This window comes from Glycine soja, chromosome 8 (assembly GCF_004193775.1).
Source record: "Glycine soja cultivar W05 chromosome 8, ASM419377v2, whole genome shotgun sequence".
NCBI lineage: Eukaryota > Viridiplantae > Streptophyta > Magnoliopsida > Fabales > Fabaceae > Glycine > Glycine soja.
In genome coordinates this window covers 2,399,993-2,412,071 of record NC_041009.1, presented here as the reverse complement: position 1 = coordinate 2,412,071, position 12,079 = coordinate 2,399,993, and the positions used below count along the sequence as shown (strand labels likewise).

Below are 12,079 nucleotides of genomic sequence, written 5' to 3'. Positions count from 1 at the left end.
GCTTTATTCTTTTATTAGAAACTAAAAACATGGGTTGCTACTGATACTTAAAAATACTTATTAATAATATATTCAAAAATATTTTTATGAAAACAATATTAATGATTACATCATGTACCTTTTTCAAAATAAAAAGAAAAATGTAATATAAATATTTTTCAAGAGATAAAAGTTATTTATTCTTGTTGAAATGCACTCTTTGCCTCGAATGCATCCCCTAAGCAAGAGGCAAGAGCATTCATACTCTAGGAACTCCAATGTACTTTCCTCAGCATGCATACCTAGTTTCTTTTGCCTTATTTTATTTTCCCTGGTCGATTCTCTCGTCTTACTTGTGGCGTTCTAGAATCAGTGGGCTTTATTAAAATGTAATGTGGACTCAACAAACAGTTTAAAGGAAAGGAAAAGAAAATTATACCAATCTAAACTATAAATTTGATATAAGAACAAAAAAAACTCTATAAATTGAACAAAAATATTTCATTTTATTATTCTCAATGTAAAAAAATATTAATTAAAAATGAAAATTATTTGTTCATACCCTTTCTAACACATCCATTTAAACATACCAATTTAGCAGCCGATAGTAGAGAAATTTGCTATAAAATTAATGAAAATTATTTTCCTTCTGATTTTACATTTAACACGATTCGGATTGTAGGGTGTGTTCGTGTTAAAAATAGTTATTTTGTGATATATTCAAGTGCGGTAATTTGTGAAGGGATTTTCAAACTGTGTATCTAGTTATAGAATGAGAACGATATATAATGAAAAATGTTTGATAGATAATTAATGTGTTTTCCAACATATATAGAGAGTAAAAAAAGAAAGAAAATTATAGGTATAATAGATTTTTTTTGTTGAATGCTGTGATAAAAAGAAAAAAATAGAGAAAAATGAAAGATATTGACAAGATATTTAAAATAAAAAGTGATTTGTGTATACGTTGATGTTAATGTAGGTGCTGTCTGAATAGTTGTGCTAAATCGTATTCAATTTCATGGATATGATGATGAACGTAAGGAATTGGACCGTGTTATCGTCTGAGTTCTGAATATGGTTTTGTTTGGGGATGCTATTTGCACCTTTCTTTTTGCTTATTGCATTGCTTACCACATAAATTGTTAGCAAGAGTTGTAGTGTATGAGGGATGAACAAAGGTGTCGATGGAGCTTCATGTCAAAAACAGGGAGAAGCTCCTCACTTCCCTTCGTCAACACCTGTCCGAGTCTTCTCGTCCTCCTTCAAGATGGCGAAGAGCAAACGCGTTACGACACCGATCACTTGAAGCTCTTCATGTATCCTAATCCTGAACCTCGCCATTTCAATTTATCGATCCCTAATTCGATTTGCTTCGCGCTTCGCGGGCAGGAGAGTTTCTTCGCTTACTTTTTTGGAGTCATTGAGCCTGGATTCTATGCAGCTATTGTTCGTTCTCTTTCTTTTCTTCTCTTTAATTTAAATGCACGCTAAATGTTAAGCTTATCATCAATTAAGATCATTAAGATTGATCACTTTCCTAATAATTATTTGAAGTTATATCTAATTGGTTGGTAGTTCAATTATTACTATTATTATTATGCACACAAACGCGATCCATGTGTAGAAATCAGTGATTTTCATTGATGCTTGCTATTGGTTTTTGAAGGACGTTGCAACTGGGAATTCTATCCTATTTGCTCCCAGGTTACCTTCTGAGTATGCTGTTTGGTTGGGGGTGATTAAGCCACTCTCTTACTTTAAGGTCACCCTCCCACTCCCACTCATCAATTTTTTAATGGATTTGCATTTAGATGTAGTGTATGTTATTGTTTAGTGCTTCACATTTATGCATCTTCCTTTGCAGGAACACCTCATGGTTAGCACGTGTTGCTTCTCAGATTAAATTGCAAGTGTATTGCAGCATTGCCAGGGTTCTGGGAAACCTTTACTGTTTCTCTTGCATGGCCTTAAATACGGATAGCGATAATTACTCTAAACCAGCAGACTTTCAGGTTCTTAACTCTACTCTTCCTTTTCTTCCCCTTTGCTGGAAGCATTTTTATCTTTTTAATTTTTTTGACCAGGACAGTGAGTGATTTGTTGGATATGTATTATTTCCAACCCCCAAGTTGTCTTCTGAACCAATACTATTGTGTTATTTGTGATGACGTGGTAGTACTTACCAATTACCGCTATTAGAAAATTGATTCTCAGAACTGCTTGTATTGTTTATTTATAATTTTTATTTTTTCAGGGCATTGATAAGTTTGACAAGGATTTGACAGCTTTGCATCCTATATTGACTGAATGCCTGTCATCAAGTCAGAGCTGGAAATTGCTCTTATTCAGTATGCCAATGATATTAGCTCTGAAGCTCATGTTGAGGTAACTAATCTTAAAATGCCAAACCTATGCTTGTTTCTTGAGTACTTATTTGAACATTTATGCAAAATGTCCTGTATCTGTATGAATCAATATTATTACATTCCAAAATTCCTTCCCAATGAAGCTTATGGGAATGTATTAAGAGGAAATAGGCTTTAAATTAAATATTGCAATTGTGATGGTTTAATTTTTAGGATCTTTCTAATTTGAGGCTGTTTGTTTTGTTTTAGTTGTAAAAGGAAAGTGATTTTGGGAACTTGGGAGGTATCTTTTTGCTTTCCATTAATGATGATTTTGTCTTAGATGATAAGACCAAGGAAAATAACTAAAGTATAGATCTGAACAGATAGAAAATTTCACTATTTTCCTTTACATAACCTGCTGGTTATTGACCCATTTTTCGCTGTAACTATCTGGATTTATTTAGTTGAGTTTGGAACATATGAGGGTGGGGTTTACACAGGTACATTATCTATTAGTAGAAGAATCTATAATCTCAATGTATGAATGGCTTCATACTCATGTTTTGTGAAAATCCTTTCGTAATAGTTGCAATATGCATTACAATGAAACAGGTTATGAGAAACACCAAGGCGGGCATGAAGGAGTATCAGCTTGAAAGCATTTTTCTTCACCACACCTGCATGTATGGTGGATGCTGGCATTGCTCCTATACATGTATTTGTGCTACTGGTGATAATAGGTATACATTTCTGAATTCTGATATTGTAACCATTTTCGTAACAATAAATATGGTTCTCAGATACTTTTGGTTTAGTAAAATTTTACTCAATGCTCCTTTGTAAGAATGACATATTGGCTCCATTTACCCAAAGAGAATTAAAAGTTAAAACTGATTTGGTAAAAGAAAAATTATGTTTGATATGTTTCTGGCTTGCTGTCTGGCTGTCTGTAATTTTGTACTACCAACCACTGTACCATGTATAACACACACACACATATTATGCGTGTGTAATTATGTTTGATATGTTGCTGACTTGCTATCTGACTGCTTGTAATATTTTACTATATAGCCTACTGCCATACCATGCATAATGTTTATATATGTGTGTGTGTGTGTATTGGTTTTTAAATAGTAGCTACCTTCATCATAAAGTGGGCTGGCTAACTTGTATGTATTAATGCAGTGCTGTTCTTCATTATGGCCATGCAGCAGCTCCTAATGACAAGGTATGGTATAGAAGAACTTTTTCTTATTAGTATTTGTTTTTTTTTTTTTTACCTTTGAAGGTCATTATCATTGCAGCCAATGTGGTTGGTTGGCTATTATAATGTTGATGGTTTCAATTCATCTTTATAGATTGGTGATGTGACTTTTCTAACTTGTTTGGTGCATTCCTCCTATGAGAAATTGCATTGGGCACAACGCACAATTGCTGTGTTAGCTGTATACCTATTTATTATTTCCTACACTGAAACTTTAAATTAATTAACACCAAGCCTAGTCATCAGTATTGTTTCTTTCACTAGTAGGAAAAATAATTGGTTCTGGAATATGTAAAAATAGGAACATGGAAAAATACGACAAATAGTTTACTTTTTTTTTCTCGTTTTCAAAGAATTTTTCATAATTGTTTTTGCTATGGCTAGTCAACATATTAAATATTGAAAACTTCATTCCTTAAGAGACAAAATAAGATGAAGTTATAGGTTTGAATTGGATGACCAATGTTATTTATTTTTTTAGATGCTCAAGCTTCTTTCTAAAACCATGACTCTTCTGTAGACTTTGGAACATGGCACTGTTTGATATGGGAGCTGAGTACCATTTCTATGGGTCTGACATAACTTGTTCTTTGCCTGTGAGTCTTCACATAAATAGTTAATTTTTGTGTTTTTACTTAGTTTCCGTTACTTGCATTGCCATTTTGAGCAATTTCTCTGAATCATCAGGCATGCCTCTCTTAAAACTGCACCCCACTTGGTTCTTCCTGTTCGTGTGTTTATTTGTTATATTGCTGTAGTCTCATTATTATCTTTGTAATAAGCCCGACGTTTTTGTGTGTGTGCCAGGTATTCGTATTTTGGTAGTGTTTGACGTAGTTTTTGGGCTTCTCTTCTCCTTAAAAGGAAAAGGTGGGTCAAACACAATTTTAAATTAGCTCTAGAAAATAGAAGTAGACTTTTTTTTAATGAAGGAAAAATAAAAAAACAGAGCTTCTGTAGAAGCTAAGCTAGCTGGAGGGGTTTCTACATTTGTGGAGAAAAGAAGCCAAAAAAGGCTGGGTCAACACTATCTTATTATTTACTAACTAGAACAATAATTTTATGCTCAACTTTAATTTTGTGGTGCAGGTGAATGGAAAGTTTACGAGTGATCAATCCCTTATATATAGTGTAAGTGCTTTCTTATAAAACCTTTTTTATCAAAGGGAAATCAAAATTTAAGTTCTTTACTTAATGGGCAAATTGCACCAGTACAAATATTTGCAGTGTAAATCCCTAACAAACAAATGTAATAATTTTCTGTAAGGGCTCAACTAATTCTAGACGTTCATGTGCATGTTAGTATGGCCCAGCCAATGTACTTTTAATATACCTCAATGCCTTGACATTTATAGCTTTTCTTTCAACAATTATTTACACTCTCTTTCCATGTTCTGCAGGCTGTGCTAGATGCTCATAATGTCGTTATATCTGCAATGAAACCTGGAATAAACTGGGTTGATATGCACATGCATGATTGAGTGCAAGTATCTTTTTTTAAGCAACTAAAATGTCTGCCATGTTTGGTTTCTGCTTTCAAATGCTAATATATGTGAACATGTATATTATAATATTATATTAGTGCTTTACTTGAGAGAAGTATCTTGACTATTTAACTTAGTTGATGGATTGGAATATAACAGAAATGTAGCCTAGGCCCTAGCCAATTTGTGCACATGTATTGATTTTGCTGTCTGCAGCTTGATTGAGAAATTACAGTCATTGTCTTGAATAGGGGAATCTATGAGTAAATCTAATCTGATAGCCATCATTATTAGACTTCATTGTGAAACCAAAAATGCTGTTGTCCAATATTTGTACTAAGTTATTTTTTTAATAGGAACAACTGAACAAGTTTCGTGTTATTTTGCCTTGTTTCTGCTCATATCCTTTCTAAAATTGCAGATTAGCAGAAAAAGTGATTCTGGAGTCACTGAAGAGGGGACACATTTTATTGGGGTAACATATATTGTATTTTTCTATTTTGAGTGGGAAACTTTCATCTTGATACAGTCTCTAGGATCTTTTAAGAAGTTGCATATTTGTGGATTTTGGTGTAGTGATGTTGATGACATTATGGCTTTTCTCAGTAATCAGGACTTTTTTTTTAAGTAGCAAATAATATGAAGCATAATAATAGTTGATGTTTTGCTTTGGGTTATACTATATTAAAATTGTCACAACTATGATGCCCCTGAAACTCCCTGATTTATTTTGAGTGTTAAATTTTTCCGGTATTGAACCATCTAAGTTTTCTTTACATGTTATTCAGCTAAATCCTCACTTGAGTCCATGAGATTGCAAGCATTGATCTCTTTAGTCTCCTAACTTTGCAAAATGCCTTTCACTTTACTCATTTTTCACTGACATTAAGGACTAAATTAAATAAAGTTTTATATAATTAAGAATTAAAGTGAGGATCTTATAAAGTTGGAGACTAAATTGTTCGGTGATTACAATCTCATGGACCAAAGTGTGGGGATGCCCAATTTTTTTCACTGAAGTCTTCAATAGAATGATGGTTACCAATATTGTACATGTGGTAACACATAAAGCTAAAATCATAATGATTATTGCATTTTGTGAACCCTGGTTGCTTCAGTTGAGTTTGGGGTCTTCTCCTTTGATCTCTATTAGTTAATGCTCTGTTTTCTATTGTATGAACTAAAAATACAATTTTGATGATGAGATAACCTTGTTCATTAATATAGTCCAAAATAGAAAGCTGAGATTAAGCGTGTTTATAGGAAAATGAAGAATAAGTATGATGCACCTAATCAAAATTAGGGATGAAGAATAGGAAACTAACTGCCTAGCTGACACTTGTGAGGCAATTAAGAGAGAAGTGATTATAGGGTGGGAAGTGTAATAGAGGAAGAAGGACAAGCAGGAACTTGGTTGGAGTTGGACTCTTGATCTGGGAGAGACTGAGCACTCTCATACTGCTCAGATTTATTTTCCTCATTTCTTAATATACAATGCACATTTTCCTCATTTCTTATCATTGGTATGATCCCCTGATACCTATTATTTATACACTTGTAGGTTATCACTGTGGAGCCTGGATGCTACTTTATTGATGCTTTGTTACTTCCTGCCATGAATAGTCCAGAAACTTCCGAGTTCTTAAACCAGGAAGCAATTAATAGATTTAAATGTTTTGGTGGAGTCCGAATTGAGAGTGATGTGGTATTCCATTTACTGAACCTTATGAAGGATAACCTAGTTTTTAGTTTATTATTTCTATATCCTATTAATTTTTTTTTTCTTTCTAAACCCAGTATTATTTGCCCCAACATACACTGATTCAATACTATATTTTGAGAGGGGGCATGCTAACCTGCTCCCCTACTTGCCTTTTTGGAGTATGTTATCAATAACTTGATTAATATACTCCTAAAAATTATTAGATTAATTTGTGTATTTGATTATAAATCTCATGTGATTTTCTTTTTTAATTAAAGATCACATAAAACTTTTAAAAGATCGTGTGAGATTTGTTGTTAAATTGTAATCTAAAAACTGTTAATTTTAATATAATGGTTGTAACTAAATGTTTTTACTTCTCACAATAAATTCCCCCCCCCCCCCCCCCCCCCCTCTCTATTGATTAAAGAATACTTTTATGACTTTTTGTGTTTTAATCTTTAGCATTCATGATAATACTTAACAGTCTATATAATTTCTTACTTTCATATAAAAGCAAGTTTCTCGTTTGAAATGTCTCCTGCAGGGTGATTAACTTTAAACTCTTCACCCTTTCTTGTGATCAAACACTATATCATTATAAATGTGCATTGCTATTTTGGTAGATGAGCTTATTTGATTATTACTTTGTTTATTCCTCTATGATGTACTCAGCTTGTTACTGGCGCTGGTTGCTACAATATGAGCTAGTGTCCAAGGGAAATACAGGAGATTGAGGCAGTGATGGCAGGGGCACCATGGCCAGCTAAGAAGACCTCCACTCATGTTGGAAATGGATTACAAATCTTAGTTTGACCTCAACTGTCCTTGATCTAAATTGCTCTGCTAAGTTTGTAGTTTTTTTTTTACTAAATAAATATTAGTATAAAGTAACTCCACTCTACCCCACTCTCCCCTCTTTCTTCGGAATCATACACTCTAAATACCCACACACACACTCAAGAGAGGGAGGAGATCCTCGATGTAATCACGTGATTAGTAGCAAATATTTAAGCAATAAGAGCATTTCAATGCAAAGCTCGGCATTAGTAATGTTTTCTTTGACAAATTTTGCTGTGTTGTAGAGATGCAAGTTCTCAGAGCCAATTGAAAGTGCAATCATGAGATATTGAGATTGCTTCTAATCAACTTATCAATCAAATATTGATCATTCATTTCCTCGAGTATTAAAAAAAACAATACTGATTCGTGCTGATAAAAATGAAGTTGTAAATTGCCCCAAAAAAATTGTAAAAGTCATAATTGCAATAAATTTGATGAGTAATTAACTCTCGGTCCACAATAAGATTGAAACTTTGGTGTGCTTCTTCTATTAATAGGATACATGTAAACAAAAATTAAGTATTAGGGAGATATTGTATCAAGACAAAATTACTCCAAATTATATATATATATATATATATATATATATATATATATATATATATATATCTTTTTTTGTAAAAAGTTTCTAAAAATACCTTACGAGGGTGTTTGTTTCTTGGTTTAAAATTTCATAATTTCATTATTAGGAATGTGCATGTGCGAATGCAATTCATACCCGAAAAATGACTTTATTCCATTTTAATTCATGGTTAAGGATGAAAATGTTACATTCTCATGAGAATATAGTTTATTTTCTAATCCAATTATAACTTCTATTTATACTCTTTAATTTTTTTTATTTCAATCATTTTTTAATTTAAAAAATATTCTTGAAAATATTAGAATATAACTTAATATATTTTTGAATTTACATAGGAATAAAAATTTTAATTATAGTATTTCTGGAGATGTCATTCAAAATGTAATATTATACCTTAAAATAGAGATTATTTAAATATATAAGTAAAATAGACAAGACTAGTGAGTAAAACATCGTTTTCTAATCTGAAAAAAAAAAAAAACACCGTATCACACTAGTTTTTTTTGTTTTTTTACGATAATAAACTTAGCTTCTTTCATTATAATATAAGAGAAAATACAGTTTGGAATGCTATGATGAGGGTAAGGACTGGCATAGGAAGTGGCAGTTTTAGCAAATTTTATAGAAAAGTTTGGGTAAGCTAATTGTAGGGATCTGCACTCAGAAACAATAGACCCAAGCTCGGAAAAATTAGCTTTGGGGTCACTAATTTTATCCATTACCCCCTTACAATCTATATAAAAAATAACATGAGTCATATCCCAAAAAATAGCCCACTGGATAGTTCACCTTCCAATTCCAAACACTAAGACAAGGAGTTTGCGAACCTGTATTAGCCAAAATGAATTCGTCATTGCTGTCTAACACAAGCTCCCTAGCTGAATAAGTTCTAAGAATTGATGCAAGCTGCACCCACATTAATTTTCAGAAATCCTGGTGGTGGAGGTTCCCAATGAGGAAAGCCCGTTGCATGAGATTGAGGCGGATTAGAAATCTGGGTAATAACCCTTGCAGAGATCCAATCTGAGAGGGAATGAGTTGATAGGGAAACAATTTGCTTCGACTAAATTTGATTGTTCTCCCATAGTTTGGTGTTGCGACTTTTCCATCAAAACCCCACAATATAGTAGCAACCTTGGATGGGAGGATAAACAAACCTAGATATGAGCTCCACAACCACCTTAGAGTCACATTCAACTAAGACTCGCCTATGGGTTTCTTTAGGTTGAATAATATCCAGACTTGGATCGACCAACTTGTGCTGCAGAAAGATAGCTTTAGCCTCATTCAAGATATTAGAGTGAGACCAAGCGATATCCAAGAAGACCCACTCATTTCTAGCTTTCCATATTTGGTAAGTAACTTCAATAAACCAAATATGCCAATCCACAGAACCCCCATAACACCCTTTAAAGTTATATTCAGCTCCACCCATCTAGCCAAATCCATATTAAAAACATTGGGACAAAATTGGTCCACCCCACAAGCTTCCCAGACCAATCTAACTATAGGAGATGTAACTCAGACTCAGGCTCAAGGTCACACAAGGGCTAATCATTATGCTCAGCCATTCCCCGAATATGGCGATACTTATTCTTAGGCAAATCCCTAGCTCTAGGTCTACCAGGGATTTTCCACAGACAATTCCTCAAAGAGGGGTCACTCTGGACATTAGGGCAAGTTAAAAGATCGTAAGCAGACTTTGTAGAGAATCTCCCATCACTCATAAGGGCCCAAACAAACTTGTCCATCCCAAGGGCACTACTAGGGTGGAAACACACCATAATCTCATCTAGAATCATGTTAGGGAGGAAGGGCCGCAACAGATCAACCTTCCAATTCCCCTCAGTGTCAATTAAATCTATCAGACCAAAAGCAAATACTTTTACCATCCCGCAAAACCCACCTACCCCCTTGATGAACTTTTGGACACTATAGGGATAAGGTCATCGTGAATAGGGAGGAGAACGGATTGCATAGTATAAGTTTGAAGCACTGAAATCACCGCCTTAACAAGCGTAACTCTACTAGAAAAAGATAAGCTATAAGCTCGCCAATCACTAAGCCTTTTCTGCGTGTAATCCAAGATAATATTATAACGCTCAATCTTGTTCCTCCGATGCAGCAGAGGAACTCCAAGATACCGCTCCAAATCAGATGTCAAAGAGAATCCCGAGATCTCACTCAAAGTCTCCTCCACTCGTTGATTAACATTCTTTGAAACCCACAAAGAATTTTCTCCTGAAGTCTTCGAGAAGGTGTCAAGGCAATTCAAAATAATGTCCATCTTCTCAATATTTGCTTTTGCAACAAAAGAGAAGGTCGTCAGCGAAAAACAAGTGAGAAATCCCTGGGCCATTTGGACTAAGTGAGTTAAGCACTCCACACACAGAACAAAAATATAAGGAGACAAAGGGTCCCTCTGTCGAATACCCTTAGATATGCCGAAAGTCTCTGTTTTCTCCCTATTAATCAACAATGTCATACGAGCAGAAGCCATACAATGATAAAATCAATTTGATGAACTTGTCATCAAAACCAATATCCTTCAAGGTGTCAAGCACAAACTCTCGAGGTCCACCTTGATGGCCATCCAGCCACCCTTTGTCCCTTTCATATTAGCCATCAAATGAAAGATCTCCTGAGCAATGACTATGTTATCCAAGCCATGACGCCCAGGAACAAAGCTACATTGGCACTGGTCAACAAGGTCGCTCATATATGACTTAAGTCTAGTGGCAATCACCTTGGTCTAAACTGAGCCATCGAATCAGGGTTGTCACACTTTGGGATCAAGACCGGGTTAGTACTATTAATCTCCTAGATGCGGGTAAGATCCTTGTAGCACTCATTAACTTGATTAAAGACTGAAGTTTTAATCTTATCCCACTGAGAATGGAAGAAGATTAGTCGCAATCACCTTTAACGCACCCGTCGCAAAAATTGCTTCCTTAATCTCACAATCATTAAGCTGGCCTTGAATAATATTAATTAAGGTCCACCTCAGAAATCTGGGGAAAGCAGCCGCAAGGGCCCTCTTTAGAATAAAGATCCTTGAAAAAATCCACAGCCAACATCTTGATCTCATCAAAATCCACAGTTATAGATCCATCCCCTCTTTTGAGGGACACAATACGATTAGACTTCCTTCTGGCATATCAATCAAGGGCCCCCTACAACTTTTTCATTAGCATAGATATAGGAATTAAAGTCACCCGAGACCAACCAAGGGCCCCTGACTGAGGCATCAATCCTACACAAGCTCACCCAAAGCTTGTCCCTCATAGCCATGTTCGGGCTCCCATAGACAACCGTAAACAAGAAGGATGCCCCATTATTGTCTCGAACATCACAGTGAATGTATTGGATATCCGATTCTAGCACCTTAACATCATAGACATCCTTATTCCACATTAGCAAGATACCCCCCGAGAAGCCAATAACATCCACCTTAAATGAAGCATTGAGTCCTGCCTTCGAAATTATATTATCAGCCCTCACACCACTAACTCTCGGCTCAAGCATAGCCAACAAGCCAACTTTATTACGCAGAATAACATCTCTCATCATACGGGGAAAGGTAGAAGACCCCGCCCCGCGCACATTCCAGGTTAAGCAATTCATAAAAACCCAAAGAAAAAATAGAACATGTTCTTCAAACCTGCATGGAATTTGGAGCAACCACCTCCTGGTGAATCATGCTAGTAATTTAGGGGACACTCCCATAAGCTCCATTACCCTGCTGCGGGCTCCCCTGCTACTCATTAGCCCGCTGTAGAGGAAGGGTCTCCAGGGTCAGGATTCAACCATGCGTCCATAAAAGGTTGCATAAATCCCTCTCCCTCTTTACTATTTGAAGGTTGTCCCTGTTGG

At 35.1% G+C, this 12,079-nt stretch overlaps 1 pseudogene; it reads left to right on the top strand.

Moving 5' to 3' along the window:
* Positions 1-979: 979 nt before the first annotated feature.
* Positions 980-6,633, top strand: LOC114421121 (annotated as a pseudogene).
* Positions 6,634-12,079: the final 5,446 nt, after the last annotated feature.